We start from the raw sequence: 13,896 nt of genomic DNA, 5'->3' as shown, positions 1-13,896 counted from the left end.
ACATCCCTAAGGAGCAGGCTGGGAGGCAAGGCTCCAGGTGATGGAGGATGGTTGCTCTCTAATCCTCCCCTTGAAGCAATTTTGCTGCACAAATGAAACATGAAGTTGTGGGGCCATGGAGCGGCAACGACAGAAATAACAGCCTCAAGTTTAGGGCATGGTCAGAGGAGAGGCTCCAGGTTTCAGGCTTTCCCTTTTAGGGCAAGCTGCGCTTCTCTTACCCACTGCTTGCTGATGTAAAATGCCTAGTAAGTTTAGGCAATGACTGAGAGGGGTCTTGGTTTGTGAGCAAAGCAAGCTCCTGCTGAGACCTTTTCTATATCCAAGCCTATGTTAACTGATAGATGTAACATGCTCTGTAGTCTTTAGATGCAAGATGCCATCATTTTCACTTATAAAATCTTGGGCAACTTGACACCTCAGCTCACTCTCTCTCCATGACATACTCTGGCAATAGAGGCCAATGCTGAGCTGAGGCTAATATGAATGGTATTAATTGCCTGCAACACATAAGGTGTTGTCAGAGAAAGACCCATTAGCAGATGAGGGAGTGACTGTATGCTGCCAGAAATGCCTTTTGACCTTCAGAAGATTTGCCGTGACTCTATTTTGTAAAAACTGAGGATTAGCTGCCTTGAATCTATCAGAACAAGGGAAGTTTAATTTCACATTAAAGTGAGTCACATAAGAAACCTGGATGCAAGAGAAAGGGACTAATTTCCCCTACCATAGTACTGGCAATCTATCTACTCCTGGCTGCTACACCACACTGCAGTTTCTGACTCCTTCAAGCTTGGAAAAAGGTTTTAGCACTGGGCAGCAACCGGCAGGGTGTGAGCTTGAGTGGCATGTCTCTAGGACAGAAGGGACAAAAAGGGCATACCCCCAATATGGCAGCATAATACAGTCCAAGACAACTCAATCCTCAAGACAGATCAGCATCTGTCCCTAAAGGACAGGTATAGTTGAGTTTCTTTTAGGGCAGATGCGCCAAGTACATAGTGGAACAAATTCAGCCAAGCAAACTAATTCAAAGAATAAATTTAGCTGCAGCGTATTTGACATTGCCCTTGTTAACAGGAAAAAACCATGCGGATTAGGGCTTCTAAAATCCTACTGCGTTCACTCCAAGAACAGCCAGAGAACAGAAGAAAGCAAACTTGACCTGCTGTGTCCATCAGGTTTGGCACGTCACCATGCCTGCAGAGCCACCAGAACTTCCTGAGGATAAGAAGTTGTAGTAAATGTACCTGGCTAGAGCTGAAATCCGTAGCAGGAGTGAAATCCCATCTTCCTGCCTGAGGTTCTCCAGCAGGAAGAAATGAAGTGACTGGCTGCAATAATGTTTTATTCTGAAGGACAGAGATTCAGAAGACTGCAATAGAGTTGATTTAGTGAAGAGTTAAGGAATGTGTTTCCAGGCACTGTGGTTTTCTGCTTGGCAGTTCTGCCAAAATAAGTTTGGGTAGGGATTCTCAGTCTTAGTGCAGCTGAAGTTTCTTTAAGAAAGATTCACAAAAACACCAAAAAAAGAGTTTTGCAGTTTGAAAGTGAGCCCACGCTTCTCCCAGTGGACCCCTGTGTGGAAGGAGCTCCTGCTCCTCAGCTGACCTCCAGCATCTAACTCTGTGTTCTGTAGTGGTGACAGGTATTTTCCCATATCTGTTATGGACTTGGGCCTTTCAGCTGAATCATAGCAGCTGAGCTTGCCCTGTGAGTTTGTCCCGATTGTGAAGCTCCCAGGCATTTTGGTTTAGCGGTAGTCTGCAGTAGTTCAACCACTTGCAATCCTACACTCATGGGCAGGAATGGGTGTAGGATATAGTTGAATTTTTATTCAACTATTGAATTCTGGCCCTCTATTTGCCCATATTTCAGTTACCTTGCATGCAAATATAAAGTTACCTCACACGCATTACCATATTTGTCCTCCCCAAAGCATAGGGATATAGCAAAATATTCCTGCAGCGTTACAAAAGAAGGAAAGCTGAGGCACAGGACGCAAAGGGACTTGATTAAGATCATAAAGGTGGTCAAACACAGAACTAAAAATTGGACTGCTTGCTAAATGCCTTAGGCACTGGCCCTTCCGTCTATTGAAAGAATCCGTCGGCCTTCCTGGGGGACCTGGGAGCTTCCTCTGTTATTGTGAAAACCAAAACTGAAAAGCAGTTTAATTTAAAAAGTCTTCACTGGCTGGGCTATCTGTTTCCGTTCCCCACATGTGCCTCTTCCTCCTCGTTTTAACACCACTACTCCTTTGCCCTCCCCCCATAGGTATGATTGTATCTGGCCTAAATACAGGTGTTCTGGAAGCAATTATAGCTCTATTGGAGCAGAATATGATGCATGGTAGCTCATTAGTGGTTTGCCCATATTAAGGGAATGACTCCTTGTTTCCCTTCTGACCTCACCTATTGTCTAGGAAATGAATGGATCTAGGAGTGAGAAAATTTGTTTTGGCAATGGGATCTGTATTTTCCAAAGCTCTGCTATACTGAATTCTGCCCAGAAATACAAATCAGAATAATTAATCAAATAAATGCACAAAAGAACTTATCATTCCCTATTTTGGTAGCAACTATAGAAAGTCAAAGTCATTATTTAAAAATTCACTGTGCGAGTTTATTAGACAAGTTACTCTTTTATACATTAAAAAAATAACATTTTCACAGGAAACAGGAGAAAAAGCAAGTTATCACTGTTAGAGGTTCTTCTAAGATGTATCCAAACTCAAGATACTCATCGTGAGTTATGGGAAAGTTAATACTGCAGGAATAAATTAACCACAGAATTTTAATGGCTTTATTGTGTGACAGTTTCTAAAGCCAAATATCAGCTAGGAAATTCAAATGTGAGAGATATGCTCTTAATTCCCACAGTTATGGATTTTTTTAAAATCCCTTCTTATGATATAAGGGTCATTTAAAATATTCTACCATGAATATACAGCTTACTTATGGGTAGCACATTTCACCATTCTTATCCAGCCAGAAGCCAGCTTAATCTTTCATCTTTTCACAGAGGAACAGCAGATGCATAAGTATATTTTAGGGGGAATAAAATAGTTGAGAGAAAGAGGGAGAATGTGTCAGTCTTTGAATATCTCTGTGCTCAGGACTTCAGCTGACACACAGGCCCCGAGCTGTTAAACCTCCTGGCTTTGGGCATAGCCGCTCACACTGTGTGTGTTAAGAGAGTGGTACACTGCTCTGTTTCGTGTTATTTTCAGCTACTGTGTTTGCCCTGGCCAGTGCAGCGCTGTATTTCACATACTGTTACAATAAAGATGCGGTTGCAAAGCCCCTCCATCAGAATCACGATTGCATCTGCCCTAGGCAAGGCAGCAACCAAACGGTCTTGGGTTAAAAACGGGGTCAAATACTAGGGGGTTGTGTCCTAACAGCTGCTCCAGCAGGAAGACACGGTTGTAGGAAGACACCTGAGCAAAACCTCCCTTATAAAATAAAAAGGCACATTTATGACCTGACCTGGAAGAACAGGCTGGGCAGCCTGAGCTCTGCAAGGGGGCCAAGCTTAGGGTGAGCTAAGGGATATCCTTGCCCTGCTGAACTCAAAATGCCGTAGATTTCAGATGCTTCAAGATTTCACCGTCCATCCTTAAACTTTCTTCCGCATTTATATTCACAACCTTTTCTCTATGCAACTGTCATGGCTTTTAGGCAGATAAATATCTTACATGCTTCTCAAGGGTGTCGTACGCTATTTAGTATTTTCCCTCTGGTATCAGCACCTGTTAAGCGTGGAAATAAAGTGATTAGTCTTACATGTTTGGCTTCAAAAATTGATTTTAGGATACATCTCCTTATCATTGCCAGATTTGCCAACTCAAAATAATGATATCCTCTTCAATGATAAGTTTTCTCAGTCCTGAAAAGTAGGAATTACATTGGGAAATTTTCTGGATTTCCCTGTCTCATGGAATTTTCTATACCTATCAAACCATTTGTGACAAAGCCGTCTGATATTATGTAGCCTCAGAGGAAATTTGTCTCTGCAGATCTAGACGTGACTTAAGAAAAAAAGTCCTTGTGATCCAGGGGAAAAAAATTAACCTTTGAAAATTGAATGTTCTTTAAATAACCAGAAAGCTGTTTTGTTTGAGTTTTTAAGTCTGAAAATAACCTGGTACTTTAATCAACCTAAACAGGCCTGATGATCAGGTTGGATAAAAAGCAGCACTATACTACTATGCGATTACTTTAGACCTAAGCTAGTGGCATCTCAAAGAGCAGCTAAAACCAGCTAGGTTCAGTTTTAATGGGTCATTAATTACCTTTAAATTAGCTGAGAATTCCATTCTAACAATGTATGCAAGTATTTCTAGAGACAGTTATTAGTGATCATATTGAAACGATCCTCAAAAATGTACATCCATACAGAACTCAACCTAAACCACGGGATCCTTTCTGCCCTCCTGCATCCAGACGGTGCATTGTGCCTGATGCGTCTTCAAGCTTCGGCTCCTTAAGGAGGAATACCTCTCAAACAAACTACTCCGTATACACCAAAACCATCTGATTCTTACACTGCTTCTTTACATGCCTTTGAAATATTGTATATTATGCATGAATTCTTGGTTTATCATGTATCTTGAGATCTCTCTGTATTTTGTTGTTTGTCTTGAATTTTGTATCTTTCTTATGTAAAATTCATTAAGCTTTTGTAAATATGAGGAAAAAGCCTGTTCTTTTGCGTTCTCCCTTGGGATTCTAGAAGGTTACCTTGCCTCGTGCTTGGCCGTAATCTCTGTCTTGGGCTTAGTTTTTAATGCATGCAGTACTCCAAGAAAGAGGCAAGTCTAGGGTGTTTTACTAGGCTCAGCCTCAAAGTGAAACAATTTCTTTTGAACTGATGGAATTGGATCCTCTAGCACTATACATATATATATATATAACAAAATATTCTCATATTATCTTGCCTTGGTCAGGTTGTGACCATAAAATTACCTGCTTTTTGCTGAGTGGGCCTCTCAGAGGAGGTAAAAACAGATTACAGTGGGTCATTCTGGGGCTCTGAGGCATCACATAGCTCTTGTACTGAGGTCCCTTGTCAGCTGCTCGTGTGATAGAGCGTGGATTGGAAATTTGCTTTCGTTGATGCAGGAGGAAAGCACTTAACTTGGAGGAATGGAATGCTGGGAGAATGACCCACATCCAGGTATTTAATTTCCTTTTTTTTCCCATGTTTTAAATCAAAACAGAACTTTGGTAATTCTAAGGAATCCTACTGGCCATGCTTGATAAATCTAGGCTGCATATTCTCGTGCATGCCATACAGCCAGTATCAGCAGGTCGTCAGTCTCCTGGGAGCTGCAATCAACTGGCATATATTAGAGCAGCTTTGGGCATGTTCTACTTTAAACTGAACCCAGCACAGACAAGCCAGTAGATCAAAGAAGCCACAGTCAGCTCCACAATACCTTTTTTCCTTACACTGCGGTTAACAACTTCAGATCAGGAAATCCCCTGAGCGGCAAATAGTTGGAAGCTGGAAAAGCACTCAGGGGAAAGGTCATATGAGAGTGGCTTGTTCCTGCTCTTTCTTAGGCATCTGTTTACAGCCAGTGTTACTGTTGGTCTCCTTTGAGACGCAAGTGTAAATGCATTCCTAAAAAACTTTAAAAGAATGCCTAAGAAGGTGAGGCGGCACAGCAAAAGGAAGTGAGGTGGTGGAGATATTGGTGTAGTGGTACCTGTATAGCAGTGGTGACGGAGGCTGACATCGTCTCAGATAAGAAGGCAGGATCAGCTCTTGCAGGCAGCAGTCCCTCCCCATGGAAGAGCAGGAGGTGGGTAGGCTGACCCTTCTCACTCTGCTGATGGTCATCATTTTGCTCTTTTCCTTTTTTTTTTTAATCAAGGGAAAGGGTCCTTTTGTCCTCTCCGGTCAGTGCAGCTAACACAGGCAGCTTGCTGCCCAGGGGGGAAATGAAAGGGTCTGCGCAGCTGCAGGGCAGGGACTGTGCCTTGCCAATGGGAAGCCATGTTCCTGTCAGGATGCCGTTAGCCCAAGTAATGCAGGTGAGATGGATGGAGCCAGTACCACTGATCTTGTATTAGGTACTGAACAGATCTTAGTAAGGAAAAAAAAAACCAACAAGAAATAAGGATTATTCTGCAGTACTAGAAGTATTCTATAGAAATAGAGGTATTTTCTAAGAAGCAATTTTTTTCCTCATTTAGAGAATAAAAGAAACATTTTTCTGACAGCAGTTTAAATCTGGTGAATCCAAAACTGTTTTCTGAGAGATTCCTCACAGTGATCAATGTCTGGTTCCAAAAAATGGCCAACGTGAGCTCCTAAAACTGAGGTACCACATCCTGCATAGCAAGACTCCAGCTTCAGCCCTAGGGAAAGCAGCTTCCATGCATCACAGTTTGGGGATGCAGCAAAGGTATTAAGATGCTGAGAGATGCCAGTTTTCCACTTCTCAGCAGGTCTCAAAGAGATTCAATAGCATCAAGGCAACAAGAGCTCTTATTAGAAAGCTCAGGTGAAAGTGTCTCGAGTACACATCCTGGAGTGGTACACGTCCTGGGTGGGTGGCACAGCATGGGGACAGTCCCTGGGTCTCTTCCTGAGGTCTAAACTACTCTGGGAGCAAAGGGAGTGAGCTGTTTGTCAAGTCTGTCCCACCCTTCCTGGGAGCCCAGCACATGCAGGGTGCTGCAAGAAGGATATTCCATAATAAAGCATATAATTTAAGTTATTGGCTCTGTGTCTGAAACCCAGCCTACTCAAGAGACGCTGAGATTTTGTGCCATGGCAAAGGAGAAATTGTTTTTTCAAGCTTTTTGCATCTCTTTATATCTTATTTGCATTTCTTCTCTTTAAGTAAACAGGGATTAAAATATAACTCCAGATCAGAATGTACAAGCTAAAATACTGCTTTACTTTTGGAAGAGGGGTTGTGGGAATGCTGACTCAGCTATTAGAATCAGCGCTTCCCTGATTTTCCTTGCTTTGAGACCAGAATTTAAGTAGTTAAGTGAGATACACTGAAATGAAGGGACACAGATGAGTTTGCTAGCCAGTGGGTAGGAGATGCACCTGGGATAAGAAAGGTGGTTCAATGGAAGCAATTAAGGTAATTAACTCTTTCAGTCTATTGAATCCTGAAAGCTGGAGATATAAAGTAATAGCAATCAAATGTTATTAAACATGCCAAGTGTCTTAACACATAATCATATACAATCAAGCTCCAATAATAAGAAATAAAATTTACTTATGATTAGATCCAAGTCAAAACAGTTAAAACAGATGCAAAAGAAGCTAGTAGAAAAAATCTTCAGGAAATCTACTTATGTCAAGATCTAATGGAGTTTACTAAATAAGTAAGTTGACTAAAAAGTGATAAAAGTTGGTCTCTGTAGTAAGCAATCAGATCGTATGCTCTTTGAGAAATGTCATTATATATCTATATAACAACATTTCAAAGCATGTAGTTATAATGTTGCCAAGGCGCCATCAGCCTTAAAGTAGAAAAAAATAGTTGTTGAAGACCTTCCTGAAAAATAGCTTGTAAGCTTGGAAAGCTGAGAAGAGAGAGGTTTAATCATAGACCAAGTCAAGGAAGAAAATAATGGAATAGAATTCCAATGTAGACAGAATGCTGTTTCAACATTTAAAAACAGTTGCAAAGAATAGCTGTAGACAATGTTTCAGCTTTGTACTTTATTCAAAAGATGTCAGCACACAAATTAGCAGCCCTGTTCTTACCATGACAGAATATTGGATCACTAATACAGAAAAAGTAAATACTAGTAATATTTTCCGCTTAATAAACAAGAGTGAATAGAGGGCCATTTGTCGATCAGTAACTTTCAAGCAACTTCAGACAGATGTTGTCTTTGTGCAGGTATGCATCCAACTAACATGGGAGTGGATCCAGGTTGTTTGTAGCTTTGAGCTGAAGTGGAAGAGAGAAAGCTATGTACCAACTAAGGCTGTAGTGAAAGTAGAACTGAACTCAGGCTCCTTAGAGCCTGTTTTTCCAACCACTTTAAAAAAAAGTATAATTTCTGCCTACAAACTCTGCCTCCCTGTGAACTCTTCTGCACAACGTCATTACTTGGATGATGGTGCAAAAACAGAAGCAGGGAAATGTGTAATATTTAAACCACAGCATTCAGTTCTGACCTAATATTGCTGGGGTGTTGGACAGATTTAAAATACTGGGGTTTGAGGACTCAATTTTCCAATGGAGTATTGTAGTAAGCTGCCAACTCTGTGTCAGAGTTGTGATGTGACGGTGTCCAGAACGACCGCCTCCTTCAGCCATCTCTCCCCAGTGTAATCCAAACCTGCAGCAGAAAGCAAACTGGCTTCTGACTGCCTGCTGCTGCTTTTATGCAAAACACTTGCAGACCGTAAACCTCATAACAAGAATAGACAAAACTGACTTGTACACTGAGGAAAAAGCCCTGGAGGTCTAACTGTGCCTGCTGGTGACACTTGCCCTAACTGGAAACTGCATTTCTATTGATTAGCCACAAAGGAGTAAGGAGGCAGAGCGCTAATACATCCTGAGGGCATTGATTAAAGAAATCAACGCTGTCACATATTTATGCCAGATTTTGTTTCTTGGCATACCTCCTATTTTATGGTTCTGTGGTTACGCAAAAGCCTGGTGAGACGTTGCTGCTTCAAACAGCCACTGCTGAACACGAATTCTGCCTGAGTTCATGTGGTTTCATGGGTTTTAGCAGCAGTGAGTTCAGTCAAGCTTAGCTCCTTGCTCTTCCAGTTTGTAGGGAATTTATCCCAAACCATTTCTTCCACGCCAAGAAATACATTAACCTTAGTCAGCAAGTAAGATGCTGTCAGAGACGACAGGTTGCCTCGTTCCTTACTCTTTGCTACGAAACAAGCAGCATGAAAACACATTTAGGCTGATACATTTTTCAGGCCTTTTACAGTATGTATGCAGCTGCCTCAGTTGACAGAACTATCCAAGTATTATAAAGCATCTAAACATCACATCTTTATCTCCATCCTGGACTAGCAGGCAAAAATATTTTTATTCCCCACCAGAGAACTCGAGCAGGTACTATTTGTCTACAGTTCCATCTTCTACAGAAATTCTTTCTTACTTTCTGAATTTCCTTTATGCAATTCATAACTTTGTCATAAATGGTCAATTCATAGCATTGACCATAATGCAGACCTGGTTTCACAGAATATTTTGTTTCCTTCTACACAGAAACTAAAAGGGATCATGGATTTCATACCTATGAACATAATTCTTCATCAGGGAAGATCAGGCAAGAGACAAGCTTTACTAGTGATTTTGGTAGGAACTGCACCACAGCTGACGCTTTGCATTTCATAAGAGGAGATTCCCTTGATATCCAGATGAACAGAACCAGACAGACAATGTACAATAGCACCATCTGGTGACTCCCAATAATCTTACTGTTGCCCCCAATTCCCAAAGACAGGATCCATTAAAAAAAGAAAGAAAAATAAGAATATACATATTCATAAAAAGGAGCAGGTTTCAGTAAGAAATTATTTTAAGTTAAAGAGCCAGTCACCTGCATATGTGTGCAATTTTCATATTGCATGAAGTGGTAACAGCAAAGGAGATGGCTAGTAAAGGATTTGGGGAGTCTATTTTTAGTTAAATACTCTGTGATTGTCCATCACTATTCTAGCAGATTCCAACATTTAACAAAATATTCAAAAATCAACCCAAGCCCCAAGAAAAACATACTTGGCTAGTATTTAATAACGAAGTATTCTGCACCTATGTGATTCAAATTAATTGGATCATGTTTGTGCTTTCATTGTAACTTATTTGGGCTGAAGATTGTTTCCTGTAGATGAACCTGCAGCCTCTGGGTGGAAGGGGCAGATGTGGGAACACTGTTTTGTGGGGTCTCTGGGAGACAATGACGCAATCATAGATACTGGTGAAATAATTACAGAACTATTTCCTTCTGAGCATCACCAGGAAAGATATCCTTAATGGGTTTAATAAGTCTTTCAGACTCTTTAGTTTCATTTATTTCCTTGCTGGCCTAGCCCAATCTATGAGCTGAATTTTGTAAACACTGCATTACCCAAACCCCAGTTTTCTGCTGTGAATGGAGGCTGCATGTGATTAGAGACAACATCTAGGCAATAAGTTGATGCTTGGGTGACAGTCTATCTTTTGAAACAGGAAAGGCTGAAAGTTTTTCTGTAGAGCACAGGAGATCCATGAAAAAGTCAAGGAGCTTCTTTGCATAGTTATGTGGTTGGTTATCATTTAAAAAAGAGTTGCGGGAGAAATATTGAAGAAAAAAGTTCAACTTGCTGTGACTGCAGCTGTGTTTATCTTTTTCTAACAAAAATCTGGAATAGTTGCGCACAATAAAAATTTCTGCAGAGCTAAAGCCAAAGGAGAAGGCTTGGGAATTTAAGTAGCAGTCCTGGAGCTGATGAGAAGTCACTGGAGAGTGAAGCCAGTAATTACAGGGTCATTGTATGTCTCATGGGTCCGAATGATACCCTTAATGCATTTTTCTGCTGCACATGGATCCCAAAAGATTTCCATTTCTCCATTCAAGTCAGCTTGGACGTGAGTTTGGTGTTATGCCGTGAATTCTTCACTGACAGCACTGCGTGATTTTACCTTGGCTAGAAATGGTCTCTTCAGGTGCTCTTTTCTGTATTCAGTCTTGTTGAAGGATACATATGAAGGGACAATCTTGCTGCAGAAGATTTTCCATTTAGGTATGTCTGAAAACTGTAAAGAAACCATTTTGAGCTGTCTTCTGTAGTTAAGAATAAATTATTGTCTTTTTGATTTATTATATATGTACCTAGTATTGCAATGACCTGCAGCCTGCAGGAGCTGAGACTTTTGCTATAACATAACATGCACCTCTTTTATTTATTCATGAAGAGTGAACAATCTGCTCTCCTACTATATGTATATGTATATTTTTTTAATGAGGATATAAATTGGAAATGTCCAGAGCATGGGATAGGAAACTATTGACTGAATGCCAAACATCTTTCCAAATCAAAATAAATAAGAACTGATAATCCTTGTTGTGCTTGTCAGCTGTATCCAAGTTAATGATATGATGATAAAAATAAACAAGCCGTTTCACAAATTGGCTGTAGCACACTACGGAACTTATAATGCTCCACTTGTGATTGGCCCCTCCTGCTGATTTTTCCATTTCTTGGGCAACAGAGTTTCTTCCATGTTTTTTGCCATCTGAAATACGAATTCCAGAGACTGACTGTGGCTTAGTGTGCTCTGTACAACTGATGGATGTGTGTGTATGTGTGAAAGAAGCCTTGCACATCATTACATCCTCTGAGGGTTTGAACCATCCAAATCTTTTGGGCTGTGCCAGTTCCCTCTTTTGCAGAGAAAGGCAGACAGAAAATGCCTGCGCAGATGGAGAAGATTTCTTCAAGGAGACAGAACTTTGTTTTTGTTCCATAATGTCATCCTCTGGTGAGCTCTTGACTTCTTGTCTGGGATCCGTGAAACATCATTTTGAATACAGAGAGCCATTTCTTGATGATTTATTGCATCAAAACAATCGGCACAAGCAGAGGAATATATTCTGGTTACCACTTTTGTCTGGTCCCATGTGTGCTCCTATCCCTCATGTTCCTTTGCTAAATACACAGGGGAATAAGTATGTAGGTGTAAATATGTATTATTTATTTGTTAAGCTGAGAGTGAGGTCTGACACATAGATGATTTGCAGCATTTCCCACATCTTACTATAGGGAATGCATGCAATGAGAGAATAAGCATTATTTAGTTCTCTTTAACAAATGGTAAGATTTTAGGAGAAAGTACAACAAGTACTTGTGAATACAAAGCACCAGCCCCTCATATTGTCTACCTACCTCCTCTAAGACGCATTCACAGTATCATGTTAGCACCCAGAGCATTGGGATGTTGGAACAGAGATGCACAGCCAGCAAATTACTGCTCCTCACATACAGAATACAAGACAGGCCTGGCAGTGCTGCAGGGGTTATTTCTGCTGCCATTTTTGTCTTTCTTCTGTTAGAAGTCTTTTGAAAATCCCCTCCTGAATCAGCTTGCATGTTTAAATACTTAAATATTTAAACAGACACAGGATACCATTCCCAAGAGAGTTTTGTTCCCTCCACTTGTGAACCTCATTGTATTTTCTGTCATTTTTAAGTAGCATATTGATGTCCTTGGGAATCCTAACCATGCTTATGATTGGAAGGAGAAGCAACCTCACAAATATTACTGCTTTGAACATCAGGACAGAAAGCTGTGCCTGGTAAGACGCTCATATGGAGAACTCTAACAAGCTCCTGCATTGACATGTAGCTGCTCTGCTGCATGGACTGCGCAGTGCCCTCGAATGTGCACAGGCATGTCAATGCCTTGTTCCGATGATTCATGGAAGGTGTTAAGATCTACTGCGTCTTGCAGTGAGTGCTAATGTAACCCCTTATATTTCTATAATCACTTAACTCCAGAGCAGTTCTTAATGTTTCAGTATAATTCTTCTCATCAATTCAGACCTGCTTTTCAGATGTTCTTTCTTTATATCCCAATTTCTGCACCTAGTAACTAGGTTGGGAGTTAAGGAAATTGCTGTTTGCATAGGGAGAGGACTGTTTAGGAATTCAGCCTGTTACAATTAAAAATAGGGCCCTCAATTAATATACGTTCCAGCTCATTTTAGTTTTGCAGTCTTCAAATTGTAAATCATTTGTGCTAGGTGTTTTTTAAAGAACAGAAAAAAGTGAAGAAGCAGAGATCAATTTATTCTTGGTATAGTTTTCTTGTCATGTCCTAACCCTTAAAAATGAGGGTTTCAGTGTGGCCAGAGATAGAAACATATCACGCGCTGAGTTTCTCAGGCTTATAAGCCATTCACTGAAAGTCAAAAGTTTATTGAAGGGTAGCTGCAATTTAAAGTTGTTTCCTCTAAAGTATTATTAGCATTTGACGGACACGGATAGATGTTACTAAAATATCTTTGAAAGGCAAAGGAATAATTCAGCCAACAGTTCCACTGATTTTGCTTTCTGATATATCCCCTCATAAAAATAATATCCCTTTGATGGATTTTTTCCAGAATAGAATGCTGTATCTGAAAAAGAGAAGCAAAATATTTCCTGCAGTATTTTCTCATTGATGAAGAGCTTGCAAGAAGGAAAAAGTCACTGCACTGGCATGCAATTAAATAATTAATACTTGAGACACAATGGGGCAGAAATAAGGGAGGGGCTCTGCCTGAAATACCCAGTGCCATGACACAGGTTACTTTCCTCATATAAACAGGAAAATTTGTGAGTTGATTCTTGAGGAAATCCCTGTCTGTTTTTAAATTGTTTCTTACTCATGAAAAGCTATTAAGTAAAAAATTTAGTCTCTCTTTTTCCTTTGTGTAGCATCATTTTCTAACTCTCAGTTCTGCTGATGACTTTGGGCAGCTAAAGTTTTGTACGAGACTATTCTAAAACTACTTTTGCATGAGCATTTCCCCTAGCTTCAATCCCTGCCCTCTTTCTCTTGAATTATTTAGTAGTGCAGATAACTTATTGGCATGAATCTGTCACCTTTGTTAAGAGTTTATCTACCTCTTTTCTACGATAATCCCCCATGACTAGCTAATCTTTCCTTTTGACTCACGTTCCATGAACCTTTGAACCCTTCTTTTTTTGTTGTTGCTACAGCACTACCAATTCAATCTCTGCTCCATGTCTTATATTTCAAGGACCAAAATTGCTCATAAAATGTTAATGGTGTCTATCTTATTTCCCCATAATACTAAAATAACTGTAATGTTCTGTGGGCTGGTCTACCCCAAGAAACTAGCGCACAGTAAAGAAGGTTTGAATTTATAGCTCCTCACTTCTCACATAGAC

This window comes from Ciconia boyciana, chromosome 9 (genome assembly GCF_034638445.1).
Source record: "Ciconia boyciana chromosome 9, ASM3463844v1, whole genome shotgun sequence".
NCBI classification, from domain to species: domain Eukaryota; kingdom Metazoa; phylum Chordata; class Aves; order Ciconiiformes; family Ciconiidae; genus Ciconia; species Ciconia boyciana.
The sequence above is the reverse complement of the archived record's forward strand: the minus strand, read 5'-3'. Positions refer to the sequence as shown.